The sequence below is a fragment of the Micromys minutus genome, assembly GCF_963924665.1.
Source record: "Micromys minutus genome assembly, chromosome: X".
NCBI classification, from domain to species: Eukaryota; Metazoa; Chordata; class Mammalia; order Rodentia; family Muridae; genus Micromys; species Micromys minutus.
Window position 1 is genome coordinate 73,486,597 of NC_137970.1, and position 19,486 is coordinate 73,506,082.

The 19,486-nt window shown below is 42.7% G+C and overlaps 2 protein-coding genes across 2 annotated transcripts in view; both read right to left on the reverse strand.

Annotated features, from left to right (window-relative positions):
- Positions 1 to 482, reverse strand: part of TRMT2B (tRNA methyltransferase 2 homolog B) — a 64,585-nt gene extending 64,103 nt beyond the window's left edge. Inside the window, exon 1 of the mRNA XM_080910972.1 lies at positions 426 to 482. The gene's annotated coding sequence lies outside the window, so the exon portion shown is untranslated. The remainder of the gene's footprint in view (positions 1 to 425) is intronic.
- NOX1 (NADPH oxidase 1) overlaps positions 1 to 19,486 on the reverse strand; it is a gene marked incomplete at both ends in the record, with an annotated part of 376,148 nt that overhangs the window by 194,702 nt on the left and 161,960 nt on the right. The gene's annotated exons all lie outside the window — the stretch shown is intronic.

Sequence of the window (19,486 nt, forward strand, 5' to 3'; positions counted from 1 at the left end):
ATACTGGAGAAACTGCTGAGTGGGAATTATATATTCATCCTTCCTGTACTGTAGGTGTGGCTAGCTAGCTGCTTTAAGTCCTTGTCTTGACTTTTTCCGTGACGAATTGCTGGGAGCTGTAATTTGAAGCCTAATAAACTCTTTCTCCCTTAAAGCTGCTTCTGCCAGGGCACTGTACCACAGCAATGGAAACTCTAACTAAGTGAGTTAGCAAACAGATGCTAGGATAAACCACCAAAAGGCAGCAAACCATAGGCAGGTGGCAGGGCTGCTCTAGGGAAGAGAGGGGGAGGGGGACTGCGAAGGCCGGCCTCGACCTTCAAAGCAACCCTGGGTGACAGCCCCGCCCGCCTGCCTCCTCCCAGCCCCAAGCACTTGGGCACAGGGAACAGTTCTCTCTACTGGGGGTTTTCCAGGCTACTTACCCAGGACTCCTGCCTTTGGACCCACTTACAGCCTCCGACGGGCGTGCAGTGGTAAACTAAAAGACCAGCGGATGGCGCTAAGAGGTCGCGGGGCGGGTCACTTCCTGGTGCACGGCGCAGCAGCCAGCCTTCTCCGGCTCCTCCCAGAGCTGCGGGGCTCCTCCTCCCGCACGCATGCAGCCCAATCAGGCCGATGGTACAACGCTCCCGCAGCCTTTCCCAGGAAGTACTCCTGTCTCGGCTGCCTGCTGAACTTTTATTTTCCAAGTTCCTTAATGAGATCCCGTCAACCACCGCTCTTTTCTCTTTGTCAAATAGGGATCTGGATAAGTCAAGGAAGGAAATCCTGAAGAAATTCATATCCCAGCATACAACCCAAAGAGTATTTTCCCGTTCTGATTTTTTTTTAATTACACTTATTTATTTAGCTCACGTGTGCCACCACCTGTGTGTGGTGGTTAGAGGATAACTTGCTAAAGTCGTGTCTCTTTCTGCGGTGTAGATCTCTGGGATCTATGGGAACTCAGTTCATCCTGTTTGGCAGCAAAATCTTTTACCTGTTCATTCTTTCCACTTGCTCTGCAAAAGAAAAAAAGGGGGGGGGGGAGCTTGCTGCCAACCCCGACAACTGAGTTTCATCTCCCTGACCTACACAGTGGAAGAAAATTACGGACTGCTGCAATATGTCCTCTGGTCTCCCAATAAATACATCCACACACGTTAAACTCCCACCCCCATACACAATTGATCAATTAATTAATCAAAATGTTTTTTTTTTCCGAAGCAGGGTCTTACTATGCAGCCCTGGCTGACCTGTAACTCACTATGTAAGCTTCCACATGCTGGGGTCACATACCCGAATAGAGCATTTTCAAAAGAAATTCAAGTGTCCATGGATGATTTGGACAGAAGGGAAAAGGTGGTATGAAGGGCTGTCTAATGGCAAAAGCCCTATTGTGAGCCAGAGAAATTTTCAGACATTCCTTTCCCCTCTATCTTATATATAGCAATGGGAAAATGTTTTGTCTTGTTTGGGTTTGGGTGGTTTTGTTTGCTTGTTCTTTGTTGTTGACAGGATTTCGTTTAGTTTTGTTTGCGTTTTATGCAGCATAGGCTGGACTTGAACTCTTGGAGACAGGGGTGCTTTTCCCGTTTAGTTTATTTATTTACAAATGGAATTTTTTTATTTTTTATTCTACTCTCATATATTACATCCCATTTTCTCCCTTCCTCCCCTTCCTGAGTATCTCCCGAACCCCCACCTCTCCCCCTCTCCCAGATCCCCGCCCACCTCCCATCTTAGTTGGTGTTTCACTTCATTATACTCAAGAAAACATTATACTCTGGGGCAGTGAGATAGCACATTGAATAAAGGCACTCGCCTCTGAGCCTGCTGAACTGGAATTCAGTCCCTGAAGCCCACATAGGGAAGGAGAGAACTAACTCCCAAAAGTTGTCTTCTGACTTATACACAAGCATTGTGGCATGAATGCCTGTCCCCATACACACAGTGAATCAATAAATATAAGAAACAAATGGTAAATGATGCATAACATAGTAAACACTCAGTAAAGGGTATCTGTAAAAACAAAAGGACCACACTGATACTTGAAGGCTATGTGCACTTTAGCTGCTCCCTGACTGATCTGAATCATAGTTGTATCTGCTTCATGTAACTGTGAGAAAGATTAAATAAGTTAATGCTGAGCAAGTGAAAGTGCTTCCAACACAACAATAAATGCCAGCTATTATCATTCAAACATATTTTTAGGGAGCTAGAAAGATGTCTGAGTCACTAAGAGCACTGCCTGCTCTTTCAGAGGACCCGGGTTCAGCTCCCAGCAGCACAATGGATCACAATTGTCTAGTTCCAGGAAATCCAATGGCCTTTTCTGAACTTTGAGGGCTCTGCACAAACATACTGTGCACATATATACACACAGGCAAAAACACTTATACACATAAAATAAGTAAATATTTTTTAAAATCCAAACAAAGCTGGAGAGATGGCTCAGCAGTTAAGAGCACTGACTGCTCTTCCAGAGGCCCTGAGATCAATTCCCAGCAATCACATGGTGCCTCACAGTCATTTGTAATGAGATCTGATGTTCTCACTGTGTCTGAAGGCAGCTCCAGTGTACTTATATATAACAAATAAATAAATCTTTAAAAAATACAAACAGAAGCTGGAGAGATGGCTCAGTGGTTGAAAATACTTGTGGCTCTTGCAGACAACCTGGGTTCAATTCCCAACATCTACACGGTGGCTCACAACTTTCTGTAACTCACATAGAGTACATTTATACAATACCAAATAAATTTAAGCCCCCCCCCCAAAATAAAACAATAGCCAGGTATAGTAGCATAGCTTCCTTAGTCCCGGCACCGGGGAGACAGAAGCCGGTGGATCTCTGTGAGTTTGAGGCCGGCATGGTCTACATAGTTCCAAGACAGCCAGAGCTACACAGTGAGACCTTGTTTCAAAACAAAACAAAGCAATGAATTTTAGGGACTAAGGATTTAATGCAGAGGAAGATCTCTTTGAATTGATACTCAGCATAATATTGGTAATAATGTACATATAGTGTACATTATTAGTACACACAGTGCACATATGTGTACATGTATGTACATGTGGCTGTGTGTACGAACACATATATGTATACATATATGTGCACATAATACATATGTGTGTACATGTGTACAATAATGTGCATATAATGTACACACAAAACACATATATAGCTGTTTTGTTGAAAGATCTCTGACTTCTTATTAAGCCTCGAGTGGTAAATCTGACTGAAATTGTGACCACCCTAACTGTTCTAAAGACTCTCAAAAATCCAAGCTCTAACCACAGCTGCAGTGGTTCTTGGGCCATCCTCCCACTCACTCATCCCTCCTCATTCGGGTGTTCTCTGGAGTGCTGTGCACAAAGCGAGGTGCCCAGAAGAGCTCAATAAATATTTGATGAGCCAAATCTCAGCACCTTTGCTACTGCCAGAGAGCAGGCATTTCTTTCAGTGTCCCCACCTATTCTGCACATCCAAGCAAACTCATTTAAAGCACTTCTGTCCTTCAGGGAGACAAAACCCTGGAGGCTAAAGAGAGAAAAGAGATTAAGGAAGCCAAAATGAAATTATTTAGCCATTAACTCCTTTGTATTTATTTAATCCAATAAAACATGCTCTTCTAGAAAAAGAGAAACCATTACATTTGTAGGAGGAAAAGGAAGTATCTCATATTATAGTAAAGGTTAGACTCTTCAGGCAGAAAATCTATAAGTGGGTCTGTCATAGGTGATAAGCAGGTTGGTTGAATTAGATAAACACTGGAACCAAGATAACATTTTTTGCTTAACCTTGTTATCAGCAAACAAAATCACAAGGAAATAAAATATCTAGAAATCTGTCAAGCCTTCTCAATTTGGTGCAAGGAAAGATACGTGAGAGGCTGAAGAGTTTCTGCTTAGAATGACCATGTAATGAGGGCTGGAGAGATTGCTCAGTGGTTAACAGTGCTTACTGCTCTTGAAGAAGATTCCAGTTCAGGTCCCAGCACTCACACCTGGCAGTTCACAATTGCCTGCAACTCCAGTTCCAGAGGATCTGATACCCTGTGACCTCCATGGCCACCTATACACACATGATACACATAAATTCACACAGACATATATGTATACACATACACTTAATATGTAGTTTTTATTTAAAAGTATGTATTAAAATAATTAGCCACAGCTGACTTAGTTCTATTCAACAGCACTTCCTCATGCCTAGAACTGTGATAGAGGCCATGAGGGATAAGAAATACATGCCATGCTCCTGAAGACTGAATTTGAGGGGAAGACAAGATGCATTGAGTGAAAAACCATAGCAGTCAGAGCATCACATCAGTAGTTCTGGGAAGACAGCTACCATTTTAGAAGTCAGGAAAAGAAAAAAGATCTGAGAACTGGGTTGACTGCCTAGGCTCTGTATCCTCTGGGGATGTTCAAGCATGACAAGCATGAGAACAGAAATGAACAATTCAGGGCTCATCACTACGCAGGCCTGGCTAGATGGGAAAGTACTGACACGGCCATGGCCTTCTGGCTCATTAGATTGATCACCAAAGATAGGTGCTGCCCTGGGGAGTTCGAGATGATCCTGAGGAAGCTAACATAGAGAGTTCTCCTGAGACGTCTTCACAAGAGAACTCCAGTGGCCATGCATAGGATGGATTGTAGTGTGTAGTGACCTAGAAGCAGAAGGAAATTGCCACAGGCATTAAGCAGGCTATACTATATTCTGTATAGTTTCTAAGAATACTGTCAGGGCCATTATGCACCACAATTAGCTGCAGTGATTGAAATGAATGTAGATTCCTCATCCACATTTACCAAAGTGAAATCTCAAGAAGGGGAGGTATCAGGGATTCCTGGGTTTGTAACAAGTATCTCATGTGATGCACATATTAAAATATGATCTCAGTAGACAAGGGAGAGAGGGCAGTGGATAACAGGTTTGCCATTTGTGTATGAAGACTGAAATTTGGATAGCCAGAATTCGTGTAAAAGAATTATTCAGGTGAGTGTGGTAGCAGCACTTAGGAGACAGAGACAGGAGATCTGCAAGGCAAGCTGGGTAGCTAGAATGGGCAAGATCCTTCCAGAGCAAGAGTAACCTAGCCTTCACATACATGCATACATACATAGGTGAGCCCACACACATACAAAAATATATACACACATTTGCCCACACATCATACACGTATACACTCTGGAGGGGGGGAATTTAAAATGTTGAACCCCAACATATACCAGATAACATTTCATATGAATGTGTTGAACTAAAAAGCAAACGAACCAGCCAAGCATGATGGCTTGCAATCCTAATACCTGGATGCTGAGACAGGAAAGTTCAAGGCCATTCTTGACTACATAAAGAATTGGAGACTAGCCTGGGCTATGTGAAACCATTTATAATTTTGTATGCTCTTCCCCCAGGCATGAGTGCAAGCACTAGCTGTCAAGAATTCCAACCTGAGTTCGAGCCCTAGGACCCACATAGTGAAGAAAGAGAACTCACTTCTGCAAGCTGTCTTCTGAATTTCACGCATGTGCTGTGGAACACACAAGCAGAGACACAACATAAGTAAATGTAATAGAATAAATAAACCTATCAAGGAATTGGAGATATGGCCCAGCAATGACTGATCTTGTAGCGAAGAAACTGGATTCAATCCCCAGCACCCACGTGCTCCAGTTCTAGGGGATCTAATGCCTTCTTATGATCTCCTCAGGCACTGCATACACTTGGTTCACATACATACATGCAGGTAAAACATTCAAACACATAAAAGAAAATTAAAAGAATGCACTGGAACAGGAGCTAAAGAGATGACCCCATCTTTAAGAGCACTTCCTGTAACACACCTGAATTTAGTTCTCAGCACTCCTACTGAAAGGTCCACAACCATCTGTATTCCAGAGCCTAGAGATCTGATGTCCTCTTCTGGCTTCTGTTGACATCCACATTCACATGACAGTCACACAGATAATACTCATACATATAAATTTAAAAACTGAAATAAATGTTTTTAAAGTGTCCTAGAAGAAAGACAGAAAGGAAGTACAAGAAGTGTTCACAGTGGTACCTCTGGATAGTGAGCTTGGGGGATGTGGTGGTTTGAATAGGAATCGCCCCCAAAGGCTCACAGATTTGTATGCTTGGTCATCAAGGAGTGGCACAATTTGAGAATGATTAGGTTTTATGGCTTTGTTGGATAAATTGTGTCACTTGGATGTGGGCTTTGAGGTTTCAAAAGCCCATGCCAGGCCCAGTATCTGCCAGTTTGTGTCTCTCTTCCTTTCTCTCTCCTTCTCCCTCCCTCCCTCCCTCCCTCCCCCTCTGTCTTCCTCCTCCTCTCTCTGGATCAGGGTGTAACTCTCAACTACAGATCCAACACCTGCCTGAGTACCACCATGCGCCCCCACCACAATGATAGTTGGCTAAACCTCTGGAACTGTAAGCAAGCTTCCAATTAAAGGTGTTCCTGGTCATGGTGTCTCTTTACAGCAACAAAACAGTGACTAAGATTGGGGTTAGAAAGGGTTATGTTAGTTACTTTCCTATTGCTATGATGAAACATCATGACTAATGGAACTTAAAGAATAAATCTTTATTTGGGCTTATCGTTCCAAAGGGTTAGGCAGGAACAGCATGGCAGCTGGAGCTGAGAGTTCACATCTCAACCCACAAGCAGGAAGCAGAGAGAGAAAACTTGGAATGGCATGTGGCTTTTGAAACATCAAATTTTGCCCCAGTGACACACTTCTATCACCAAGGTCAAACTTCCTAAGCCTACCCAAATAGTGCCCCCAACTGGGACCAAGGATTCAGATGCTTAAGACTATGGAAGATATCTCACCTAATTTGCCTATAAATTATCTCCTATTTTATCTTAACCATAGAAAAGGAACTAACATGGGTACCATGCATTTGTTTACTACATTTCCATTTTTGCACATCCCATCTTTTCTACAGCAGACATATATTACATTGATAACAAAGAAAAAATATAATTGTCAAATCTTGGCGATGCTCCTTGAGAACCAAATTTTATCAGTAAATATAGAAAAGACTAGACTCTGGAGAACTAACTTGTTAAGCAACTTTGTAAGAGGCTAACTTGCAAGCCAAATCTCAGTGAGGAATACCACTTCTGGTAACAGAAATATTCTTATCTATTAATTAGGGTAATCCCTATGTCTATTAATGCACCAGGGAAACTAAACTAATAACCAGAAAGTCAGCCATTATGTTAACAGATAGAGCACAATGTTTTTTAAATGTTTTACTTATTTTTATTTATTCACTTTACATTCTGCTCACTGCCCCACCTCCCAGCCACCCTCTCCCACAATCCTTTCCTCTCCCCACTCCCCTTCTCTGAGAGGATGGAGCCCCTGCCCCAGGTATCCCTCTAACCTAGCATTTCAAGTATCTACCAGACAAGACAGCCCAGCTATGGGAACATATTCCACATTCAGGCTTTTGGAACAGCCCCTGTTCCAGTTGGTCAGGACCCACGTGAAGACCAAACTGCTCGTCTGCTACACTGTGCAGGGAGGCCCAGGTCTAACCCATGTATGTTCTTTGGTTAGTGGTTTCATTTCTGAGAGCCCTGAGTCCAGGTTAGTTGACTTGGTCTTCCTGTGGAGTCCCTATCCTCTTTGGGGGTCCCCCAAATTCTTCCCCCAACTCCTCCATAAAAGTCCCCAGGGATCTCTAGCACTGGGTTATTTGTAACAAGTTTACCAGCCTGGTGTTCCTGTGCCTTTAAAGATCCTTATGAACACAGACTCTCCAATGTTCTCTTTTTTTCTGCCACCTCTAACTAGTTACTAGAATCTTCTGTCATTACAATATTACCTACCTCCTATCCTCATTATGCGTCACTGTTTCCAAGGTAACAGCTCATCTTACATGAATTACATTGTAGGCTGGTAGCTCCCAGGTGAGATATTGGGAAGCATCTTAATCTCATCTTCAGTCTATCTACAAATTATATTTACCAGGAGTTGCTTCTGGGAAGAGTCACAGATGGCTAGTTTCATCCACTGTAAGCTACCTTTAAAAAATTTCTTTTTCAGTTGAAGAGTCTATAATTTCCTGATTTCTTTGTCTAACCTTTTTTATCTAAAGTGTATTTCTTAGGTTTAGAGATACACATTAAATTTGGGTCCCTTTGGCTTTCTGATAAATATCAAGGGATTTTAATGAGAACACTTGGGGGATGGTACTACGCCTTAGTAAAATAAAGGGAATCTTTTAAGAGACAAAAAGGGAACTGGAATATGGAGAGAGAGGCTAGTGGACATGTATATAACAAGTTAACATAATACAAAAGCTCTTACATTTTGTGTAGGAGGAATTACCCTGGAAACTGTCGCCCAACTAACTAGCTCCTTTATACTTCTAGTTTCTAGGGCAACACAGATATTTACTATATTACATTTACCCGGCTGGTGTTAATGTTCATTTTCTCACCTCCTAGGGTCTCGATCCTTTGCTTTTCTCTCCCATGCTAAAATTTGCAATTCAATGTTCCCAGCGTTCCAGCACTGACGGTTCATCCCTCACAGCTAGGTGGAAAGAAATAACCCAGGAACGTGGATTCCACGCCCTGCTCCACACCGGTACACTATCAGTACAAGTATCTCAGTCTCAGGCCTGGATCTTAGCAACAAAAGCACAGATCCTCCAGCTCCCCAGAGGCTGTAATTTCTGTTCTCTTCAAATCACTGTCCTCAGCAAACCTGTAATAAAGACACCAGCTTCTCTTCTCTTTGCTGACGATGTGTTCCTCGATTTCTTTCAAGTGTTATCATTAGGTTGCCAGGGATGACAAGTCAAACTCACTTGCTTTAGTCCCTTGGTGCTTGTATGTCCCACAATTCTGTGAAGATACTGGTAGCTGAGATAAAAATGATCCCACTTTTCCATCTGAGTTATTAAAGTGTGCCACGTAGCTTCTAAACACTAGTCGGGCACTGGGAAAAGTTGCTAGCCCCCCATGTAGCCCATACTGACTTTAAATTCCTCATGTAGTTGAGGATGTCCATGATCTTCCAATCTTTCTTCTTTTTTCCAGTATTGTGGCTAGAGGTGTGCACAGCTATACATAGCTGCTACTTAGTTTTCCTTATTTATTTTTGAGATGAGGTCTTACCATGGCAGATGCAGTTGGCCTGGTACTCACAGTGTAGACCAGGCCAGACTTAAATTCACAGATATCTGCCTGTCGCTGCCTTCTGAGTGATGATACTATGTCCCACAACACCCAGATTTTAAGTGTGTTTGTTTGTTTCCTAGATTTCTAATTTGGACTTTTTCTACCCTGTAAGAACCCAATCCTGTTGGACACGAAAATGATCATCCCGAACAGCCCTTGTTGTAATAAGAGATACCCAGCATTTATTATTGGCACACTTACTTTGTGCCACGCAGTATCCTAAGTGACCCATGAGAAGCTGCCCAATTTACAGGGCAGAATACTGATAGCTGGACTTGATGTACCAAGTAACTGAGATATACAGAGGAATAAATAACATATCCAAGATCACATAGTAAATGACAGAGTAGACCTTAGAGCCAGCTCTCAGATACCTGTTTTCCCACTTCAGTTCTTAAAATTTTAACCAATGATCCTCAAACTCTGGCTTGCATCAGCATTCCCTGGAAGGCTCTTTAAAATTCAGACTACTAGTGCCTGTCTATAATCCCAGCACTTATGAAGTAGGATGATCACCAAAAATTTGCAGTTTTAAGGTCATTGTAGGATACACACACGGGGGGGGGGGGGAGGTCAGAAAAGTGCTTATCTTGCAAGCATCAAGACCTGAGTTTGATACCTAGAATTCACTTTTTTTAAAGCCAGGCATAATGATGACCTCAGTGGTGCACATCTACAGTCCCAGCATTCAGGAGGCAGAGGAAGATCAATCTCTGTGAGTTTAAGGCTAACCTGGTCTACATAGCAAGTTCCACATAGTGGAACCACATAGGGTGACCTTGTCTCAAAAAATAGGCATGGTGATGACCATTTGCAATCCCAGTACTAGGTAGGCAGATCCTGGTACTACCATGCTTGCCTAGAGCATGTGTCAAGTTCCAGAGCAATGACAGACTCTGTCTAACATGGTAGTTGAGAAACAACAGTTGAGATTAACTTCTGGCTCTCACATACATGTGCACATGCAATACATACACGAACACACATACATACACACATACACACACACACACACACACACACACACACACACCAACAACCACCACCACCACCACCACCAACAACAACAACAACAACAAAAACTGCTACTCAAATGGTAAGGTCCCATCTCCAAATTAAGTCAGCTTAAGAATTTGCATTTCAAGCAAGTTTCCAGGTGATGTGGAAGTAGCCAGACACGAGGATCCCATTTGAAAGACCTCAGTTTTATACTACATGGTCACCCATGAAAGGCAAATGAACCTATTAGTATATGGCATATGATGCTAAGACACCCGTGTGACTTTTCTTTGTGCTCTATGCTCAATGCTCAGGGCCATAGCTTGTGCTCACAGAACACAACACTTGAGAAAAGAGCAGACCATATGCTGGGGTAGGCTCAGCCCAGTTTCTGACCTAGTCCTTACTGCTACCTAATGCTATCTAGACAGTATACTCTTTATCCTCTTCTGAAGTCACTCAGAGAGTTAACACTGAAGAGCAGTATTTGCCAAGCATAGCTACCTGTCAGCTCAGGATTTAATACAGCTGACACATCAGCCTGAGTCTGTGGAGGGTCTCGATTAGCACTACCTTGGGAAGCTGAGGAAAGAGCCGTTACTGTGCAAGCTCTCCTTAGGGCTGTGGTTCACACCTACCTTGTAAAGAATATACATTGCCTACAGCAGACAGGCAGAAGCATGAGTTAGATATTTCACTGAGACACAGCTGAGTTGTCAGGCAACAAAGCAAGCCACACTTGGCTGCACATTAAGACACTTGGTAAGTTCTTGAAAACTACCAATACTCAATTGCCACCATCTCTCTGTGGATGCTGTGCGTGCGTGCGTGTGTGTGGTGTGTGTGTGTGTGTGTGTGTGTGTGTGTGTGTGTGTGTGTGTGTGTGTTTGCAATGCCAATCAACATAGTTAAGAGCTGACAGAGTTTCTACAACTACATGTGGCAGTGTGTACCTGTAATACCAGTATTTGAGAGGAGGGAGGAGATCACAAACTCAAGTGCTGACTCAAAAAAAAAAAAAAAAAAAAAAAAAATACCATTAATGCAAGATAAGGTTGGAGCTCTATTACTTAGGAGAATATGACCTGGGATAAATGACCTAAAACTCGCTGAGTCCCAATTTTTACATTTTAAAATGTCAGTATGGGATGGAGAGGTGGTTTTCTAATTAAATTTGCAGATGGTGGCCTGTGTTCAGGTCCCAGTTCTTACACAGTAACACACAGCTGTACATAACTCCAGTCCCAAGAGCTACAATGACACCCTTTTCTGACCTCCACGAGCACTTCACACACATGGTCCGTACCCACGTGCATAGGCAAAACAGCAAAAAGAGTCAGCACAACGTTCGAGCTCAGTGGACTTCTTTCAGGGACCATGTTGACAGTGCTGGAAATGGTACTCGGGGTCTTCGTCATGCTAGACAAGTGCTCTACCACTGAGCTGCCCACCCTGGGCTGTTATGTTTAATGTGCTGCAGTTTCACAGTGCGTGACACAGAAGGCTCTCCCTGGGGATAGTGATAAAATTAAAGCATGTCCCTCTAGCCGATAGAGCAAGTCATGAATGAGTGTTGCCACATGGGATGTGGAATTGTACCTGTTCTGCTGTGGATCTCATGGTTGCTCCATTAAGATCTATTGTAAGGCAAAAGACTGGGAAACTGCACAGAGAGACGGAAGAGAAAACATGGAGACTGTGTCTCGTGGTACCCACTTGGGCATGGGGGAGCTGGTGCTCTCTCTTTCAGTGCCTTTCCCACTTTGGGATTATCCTTGCCGGATCCTCTCCCTTGAAACAAAAGGCAAACACACATCTAGATGGCACGGAGGGCTGTCTTTCTGTGACTTTCGCTGCTGCTGTCAAACATTGGTTGAATGTGCAGAAAGACGAACCAAAGAGCATGCAGGCACTGGACCTAGGGTCCCCCACACATTTGCAGCAGATGTGCAGCTTGGTGTTCATGTGAGGTCCCCTAATAATCAGAGCAAAGACTGTTTCTGACTTTGTTCCCTGCCATTGGATCCCCTTCCCCTACTTGGACTGCCTGGTTGGGCCTCAGTGGGAGAGGATGTGCTTAGTCCTGCTGGGACTTGATGCCCCCAAGGGGGGGTTGCCCTTCTCAAAGGAGGAGAGGAGGTTGTGGGGGGGGAGGAGTTTGTAAGGGCTGGACTGGGGGAAGAGGATGGAGGGACTGTAAATGGGTAGTAATGTGAGGAAAAAAATTAATTATGGAAAGAAAATGGTGCAGGAGAAATGTGGGTAGCATAAGCACCTATGAAAAGACAAATTAGCTTGTCATATCTTTTCTTTCCTGATAGCAAAAGAGTTCGCAGCAATGACTACTTCCAAAAAATAATAACCAGAGCTTCCTTGCTTGTCTTGGTGCTCCATTTCATGGTTCCTTTGACAAGTGGCAAGTGAAATTTCATTGGTTGCTGCAGGGCAGGCAAATGTTAAAAAGTGTGTTTTTTAACAGAGTAAGATATAAGAAAAGAAATGAGGTGTAGTTTTTCAAAGGGAGACAAAAATCATTATTTGCACTTGATTTGGTTGTCTACCCAGACAATACCTAGGGGGAGTCATTTGAAGTATGAATAGATTTAAGGAGAGTGAGTGTTCAGAAGAGACAACAGGTTTTCTGTAAGCCAGCCACAGACAGCAGATAAAGTGGGTGGGATGAATTCATGACAATGACTCAAGGATAAAATCCCTAATAATATGATTTCTAGTCTCAGCTAGATGTATTGTAAGCTTTTAGGTACAGCTAGTGGGGAGAATGCGAACAGAGGATCATTTGAGCTCCAAAGTTTCTTGCTATTCTGGGCAATCTTAAGAAATGAATGGGCTCTCTGTTAAGACTTTTCATCTCTGTGATAAAATGTGTAGCAACAAACAACTTATATAGGAGGAGGGACTTACTCTAGTTCACACTTTCAGCTCATGGCCACCCAGTTCCATTGTTGTGAGTTTGATGAGAGGCTAAACATTATGGTGACAGCATACAATAAAACACACAGGTCAGGCTGGAGAGATGGCTCAGCAGTTAAGAACACCAACTGCTCTTCCAGAGGTCCTGATTTCAATTCCCAGCAATCACATGGTGGTTCACAATCATCTGTAATGGGATCCAGTGCCCTCTTCTGGTGTGTCTGAAGACAGCAACAGTGTACTTATATATAATAAATGAATAAATCTTTAAAAAAAGAAAGAAACACATAGTTCACCCTCCCCCAGTGTAGAAAGGAAGCTCAGACAAACTGGAAGGAACATCTAGATTCTGCAAGGACATTTCTTCTGTGGCCTGCCTTTTCTAATTGGGTCCTACTTCTCAAAGCTTCCATCACCTCCAAAAATAAGTCCACCAGTTGCAAACCACGCTTCTAACACATTAGCTTGTGAGGACTTTTCATATTCGATAAACAAACTAAGAGCACTATATGAAGAAAAGAAGAGAGCTGGGCATATAGCTCAGTTGGTAGGTAGAATACTGACCTATCATGGACAAAGCCCTACATTTGACCAATGGTATTACATAAATTGGGCGTGGTAGCACACACCTATAATCCTAGCTTTCAGAGGTAGAGGTGGGAATATCCGAATTGCAAATTTGAAGCCAACCTGAGCTACAGGAGACCTAGGAAAGAAAGAAAGAAAGAGAGAGAGAGAGAGAGAGAGAGAGAGAGAGGGAGGGAGGGAGGGAGGTAAGGAGGGAGGGGAGGGAGGGAGGGAGGAAGGAAGGAAGGAAGAAAGAAAGAAAGGTTGGAATGCAAAGAAGGATGGAAGGAAGCATAGAAGAAAGAAAGAAAGCATTTTGTATATATTACTAAAAATGATTTATAGATTCTTCCCATAAATCCTAAAATTCATTTGGAACCAATATGATAGGGCATTTTCTCATTTGAGGTTGCCTTTTCCCAGGTAACTCTAGTTTGTGTCAAGTTGAAAACAAATAACCAGTACAGAATGCTTATTGTTTTGCATACTAGTTGTTATGGAGAGAAACCTCTGATCTCACTTGAAAGTGGAGTGATGGCTTCCTACTCAGGATTAGAGAAGGGTCTGGCCACTAAGTCCAGTGAACTCCATTTTCTTAGGGACTCCATCTTTATTTGATTCCCATCTTTTTGCGTTCTCCTGAGTCTTTTTCTGCTACATCTAACTAGGAGCCCACTGATGCCCAAACTTCTCCCTAAGCAAAAGAGAGCATTCATTGCACTGCATGACTGATCTTGAGTGAATTACCTAAGGTAATGATTTATCAGACAGTGGGCAGGCCAGGATGGTATGGACCACTCCAAATGTGGTCATCTGAATGAGAAGGAACTCACTAGCCTCAGTAGGTGGAACTGTTTGGGATGAGAAGGTATGGCTTTGTTAGAGGAGGTGTGCCAAAAGACTTGCACCACTCCTCGTATGCCTCCCTCTTCCTCCTGCTTGCTCAATATGAGAGCCCTCAATTGTTCTTGCTGCCATGTCTTTGCTTGCTCTTCAAGAACTCTAACCCTCTGAAACTGAAAGTCGAAACACCTTCTTTGCTATAATTTGCCTTATTACTTGTGTTTTATCACAGCAATAGAAAAGTTACAGACACATGGCACCTCCCAATTCTTGCCTTTGTTACCCTTTCCTATTTAACACTAACGCTGTTCGAAGCACCGTGGAGATGTAATCCTAGCATTCGGAGGCAAGAGTTTCACAAGTTCAATGCCAGCCTGGGCTACATAGAAAGAGTTTGTCTCAAAAGCAAGACAAACACAACAACAACAACTACCACATAAAACTCACAGAAGACAGATTTTAGATCATCAGGCTTCTGTTATTACCAGTGAATGATACTGTTGATAAGGTTCTTGCCTGCCTTTGTGGCTTACTGTTCAATCCATTGATGGGCTTTCTGAGGAGGTAACTGGCTGGATCATATTGAGATTCCCTGAAGGTAGAACTTTTAACTTAATTTAGAAATATAGTGACAATGCTAACAAGGTAATAAATGTGGGTATAAAATGTACTAAAGTGGTAGAATTCTGAAAAACTAATTATAAACATTTTTTTTCATGAAAAGGCAGTTAAGGAAAAGGTCAATTTGAATACTAACCAATAAAAACATCAACAATAATATCTCTCCATAGTGGAATCGTGAGTTATTTTCCCTTATATCCTTTTTCATTTAAAATATTTTATGAATATGTATTATTCCCATTATCATGTCATTTGACATGGAAATACACTGTATACAATCAGTCACATAACTATGAAGCATGGTCTTCCCTGACTACTCATTTTACTGTCATATTCATTGTAGGATGTTTGAAAAATAAATTACAAAGATTAACATTTCATACTTTGATACATTCTTTTCCAATCATTTATTATGTGTATGAAAATAAAAAAAATTCTACTGTCTGCTATGTAACAACAAGCTCATTGTTAGAAGGACTTGTAGCTCATGTTTTGTGTATGTCTACAGTGCCTAAGTCACAAGGCTTGAAGCAGTGGGGATGGGTCCATGACTCTTCTCTCCCAGACTTATCCAGGGGATGGAACAACAATGACAACAAAAGGACACATTCTGGTACCCCGTGTTTGTGATGTGGATTTAGGTTGAGGAAGAATCTTATGTGACCCGCCATACCTAGGCCTAGATACTAAACTTAACATGAGTACCAGCATCTTCAGTCAATGTCCTTTCAAATCAGTGGTGACAATGAGCACCTTGATCATTTATTTTCTGAGCTCAGACCTACCTGGAAAACAGGGATATACTAAAGAATGTCACTGGCAGGGTGGGAACCTGACCCTACAGGGACAGCCTGGAAACCTAACACCCTTGGAGTCGTAACTCAACTGGAGGAACCTCTGGTCCTCAGGGTGCCGTGATGAAGTTGGCTTGTGGCAATATCCAGTATCCAGGACCCGGCACACCAGCATGCTGGCTTCAGGAAGATGTGTGAGTGTAGAGAACACTTGTTACTGCCACACCAATTGTTTAAAGCTGATGGGAGATGGGAGGCTTCTAGGCCATGGCTGTCTAATCCAGGAAAGCTGAACGAAGAAAGTTTTCTGTTTCTTTGGCCTTGTAATATGGTAAGAGCTGGCTTATAATGGAGAGAGTCCTTGGGCAACATGCTTTGGATTATTTCAGATGGGTGCTCCTTATCTTTTAGTCACCAAGGAAAATCACCAAGAGCCGCATCATAAATGGCAGAGGTACCAATTTTCCTTGATGAAATTGATTATGGTGACATATTTGGGATATAAATGATGGTGAACAGGATGGGGCATCTATTTCAGAAGGCTCAGTATACCTGTTGTGATGGGTTCACCTTCATTATCAACTTGATGGGATTTAGAATCACCATAGAAATAAAACGAACTTCTAAGGTGTGTCTATTGTGCTGTTTCTAATGTTCTTCTTTTCATTCTCTCTCTCTGTCTCTGTCTCTCTGTCTCTGTCTCTGTCTCTGTCTCTCTCTCTCTCTCTCTCTCTCTCTCTCTCTCTCTGTGTGTGTGTGTGTGTGTGTGTGTGTGTGTGCCTGTGTGGGTACTCTTGGAGGCTAGAGGATGATGTCAGAATATCTTTATCAACTGCCTTTCCACCTTCTATTTTGAAATAGTCTTTACTATATCTGGAACTACCATTTTGTCTAGGCAGATGACCAGCAATTCCTTTAGAATCTACCTGTCTCCAATTATCCTGGCTTTTCCTATCCCATCCTCATCCTGTGATCCTTAAATCATGAGGGGGTTACAAGTGTGTGCTGTCATGCTTGGCTGTTGTATATGTGCCCAGGAACTAAACTCAGATCTTCATGCATGTACAGCAAGTGCTTTACCCACTGAGCTATCTATCTCCACAGCTCTCAGAAAGGTGTAACTGAGGACAAAAGACACACTGAAGTATGTGAAACTATTCCATGCACCAGGAAGCAGAGACTGATGATGATGATGCTTCCTGGTTTTAGATAATGTGACCAGCTACTTCATAGTCCTGCCCAGTACCTTAAGTTGCTTTTCTCCGGTACTTTATCACAGTATGGGTAAGGGAATGATAACACCTGTGGATGGAAAGGAGGAATATCTGAGGATGATATAGGGAAAAGGGAACATACTTTGAAGGAATTTGTACTGATTCTGTAGCATTTACTCTTTTTTTCTTTCCTTCTTTTCCCCTCCCTTTTTTCTTTCTCCTCCTCCTCTTCCTCTTCTTTAAAATGCATTTTGTTTGTCTGTTTTTGAGGCAGAGTCTTATACTATAGGTCTGAAATGTCCTATGTAGCTTAGGATGGCTTTGAACATAGAAATCCTCATAAGTCAGCTTCCTGATGATTGCTGGGGTTAGAGACAGGAACCATGAAACCCAGCTTGGATTGGTTAGGTGGGAGGAGGATTCGTGACCAGGATGGAAAGAGACCTTTAAGTCATACTGAGAGTAGAGACTTGTGGAGGCTAATCTTGGATGTCAACTTGACACATCTGAGAAGAAAGGAACCTTGGCTAAAGTATTGTCTCAGGTAGATTGTCTTGTGGGTACATCTGTAGAGCCCTCTCTTGATTATAAATTGATAGAGGAGGACCCAGCCCACTGCAGGCAGTGCCACCCCTGAGCAGGTGGTTCTGGGTTGTACAAGGAAGGTAGCCAAGTAAACCAGGAGGATCAGCTAGTAGTGAGCTTTTCTCCCCAGTCCCTGCCTTGGTTCCAGGCAGTAGGCTCCTGCCTTAGTTCCTGCCTGGGTATCCCTCAATAAGCTGAAATAAACTCTTGTTCTCCCCAAGTCACTTTTGATCTCAGTATTTTGCATAACAACAGAAAGCAAACTACAGGACTCAAGATTTCCAGCTCTCTGCTTGAGCACTGCTTCTGGAGTACTGTTTGTCTCATTGGGGCGAGCTGCAATCTGACCTGGAGTGGTCACCACTCAGCTTGCCCAGTGTCCCTCTGTTCTAACAAAGAGACACAACACCCTCTGACCACTGACCATTCTTATGCAGTCAACAGTCTTTTCACGAGCCTGGTGTCATCTCCCCATTCATTTTCAGTGTGACTTCTACACTGGCCATATACCACATGGATGAGACCTCTGACCACACTTTTGGGCAATAGAGCAACAAATCTTATTAGCGGCTCTGGTGCTCATTTTACCCCTTCCCAGGATAAACGAAGGCTTCATGTGTTTAACAAAACCAATTGAGCCTAGCCTCTAGACATAGCTGTCTAGTCACTTGAATCATGACATCAAGGTTCCCATTCATAAATGGGGATTCATACCTAGCTCACAGTACTGCTACTCATGTTAAGTGAATTAATACAAGAGCAGTGTCTTGCCCCTATGAATCACTCAGTGAACATTGGTTTTGTAATAGAACATTGAAGGAAGAAAAAAAAAAAGTCTTATCTAACTGGGCATCTATCAAGAAAGGCTTTATGGAGGAGGTGACATTGACACAAAGGTTGAATGTCAATGAAGAGAAAAGTGAAGGAGAAGGAGGGATAGGAAACATGGGGAGTTGGGGGGCTCTGGTAGGATGGGGCAGTGAGTGGGTACATAACAGATGGCATCTGGCAGTGAGACCTATTGAAAGATATATCTTTGAGAGACAGGATCAAAATGAAAAGGGGGAGGGTAATATAGCAGGTACGCTACGAACTGAGCTAGGTCTCCAGCCCCATGTGAACATTTTTTGAATGCTAAATGTAAAACCTAAGGATTAACCACTGAGCAACGGGAACCATAACATTTTTTTTTTTTAAGAGAAGACAAAAGCCTTCTTTGGTTACTGTCAATCTTGAAAACATTATGTTTTTTTTTCTCTTTTCTTGTGTGAGTGTGTGTGTGTGTGTGTGTGTGTGTGTGAGAGAGAGAGAGAGAGAGAGAGAGAGAGAGAGAGAGAGAGAGAGAGAGAGAGAGAGGTTTTGTATTTTTTTCCAGAAGGACTTTTAGAAAATAGTCCAGGGTAGCCTTGAATTAACTGTGTAGCCCAGGCTGGTCCAGGATTCATACCGTCCTGTCCCAGTCATGAGGATATGGGATTCCAGGCTTGAGCCACCAGGTAGGGCTTGCAGTTTTCTCCTGAGTGTTGACACCAATGACTTCAGGATGACTGGTGGTTTGATTGATGGAAAAGTTGAGGTTTGAAAGGGGGAGTGAATAACAGAAGGGTAGGTGTGAGAGGAATTAAAAGTGCACCTGGGGAAACAGCAGAAAGGACATCTTTCTAAACTCCTTATTCCCGGGGCCGAACTTGAGACATAAATTGTCTTCCTCGCACTTAGGAATTGGAAG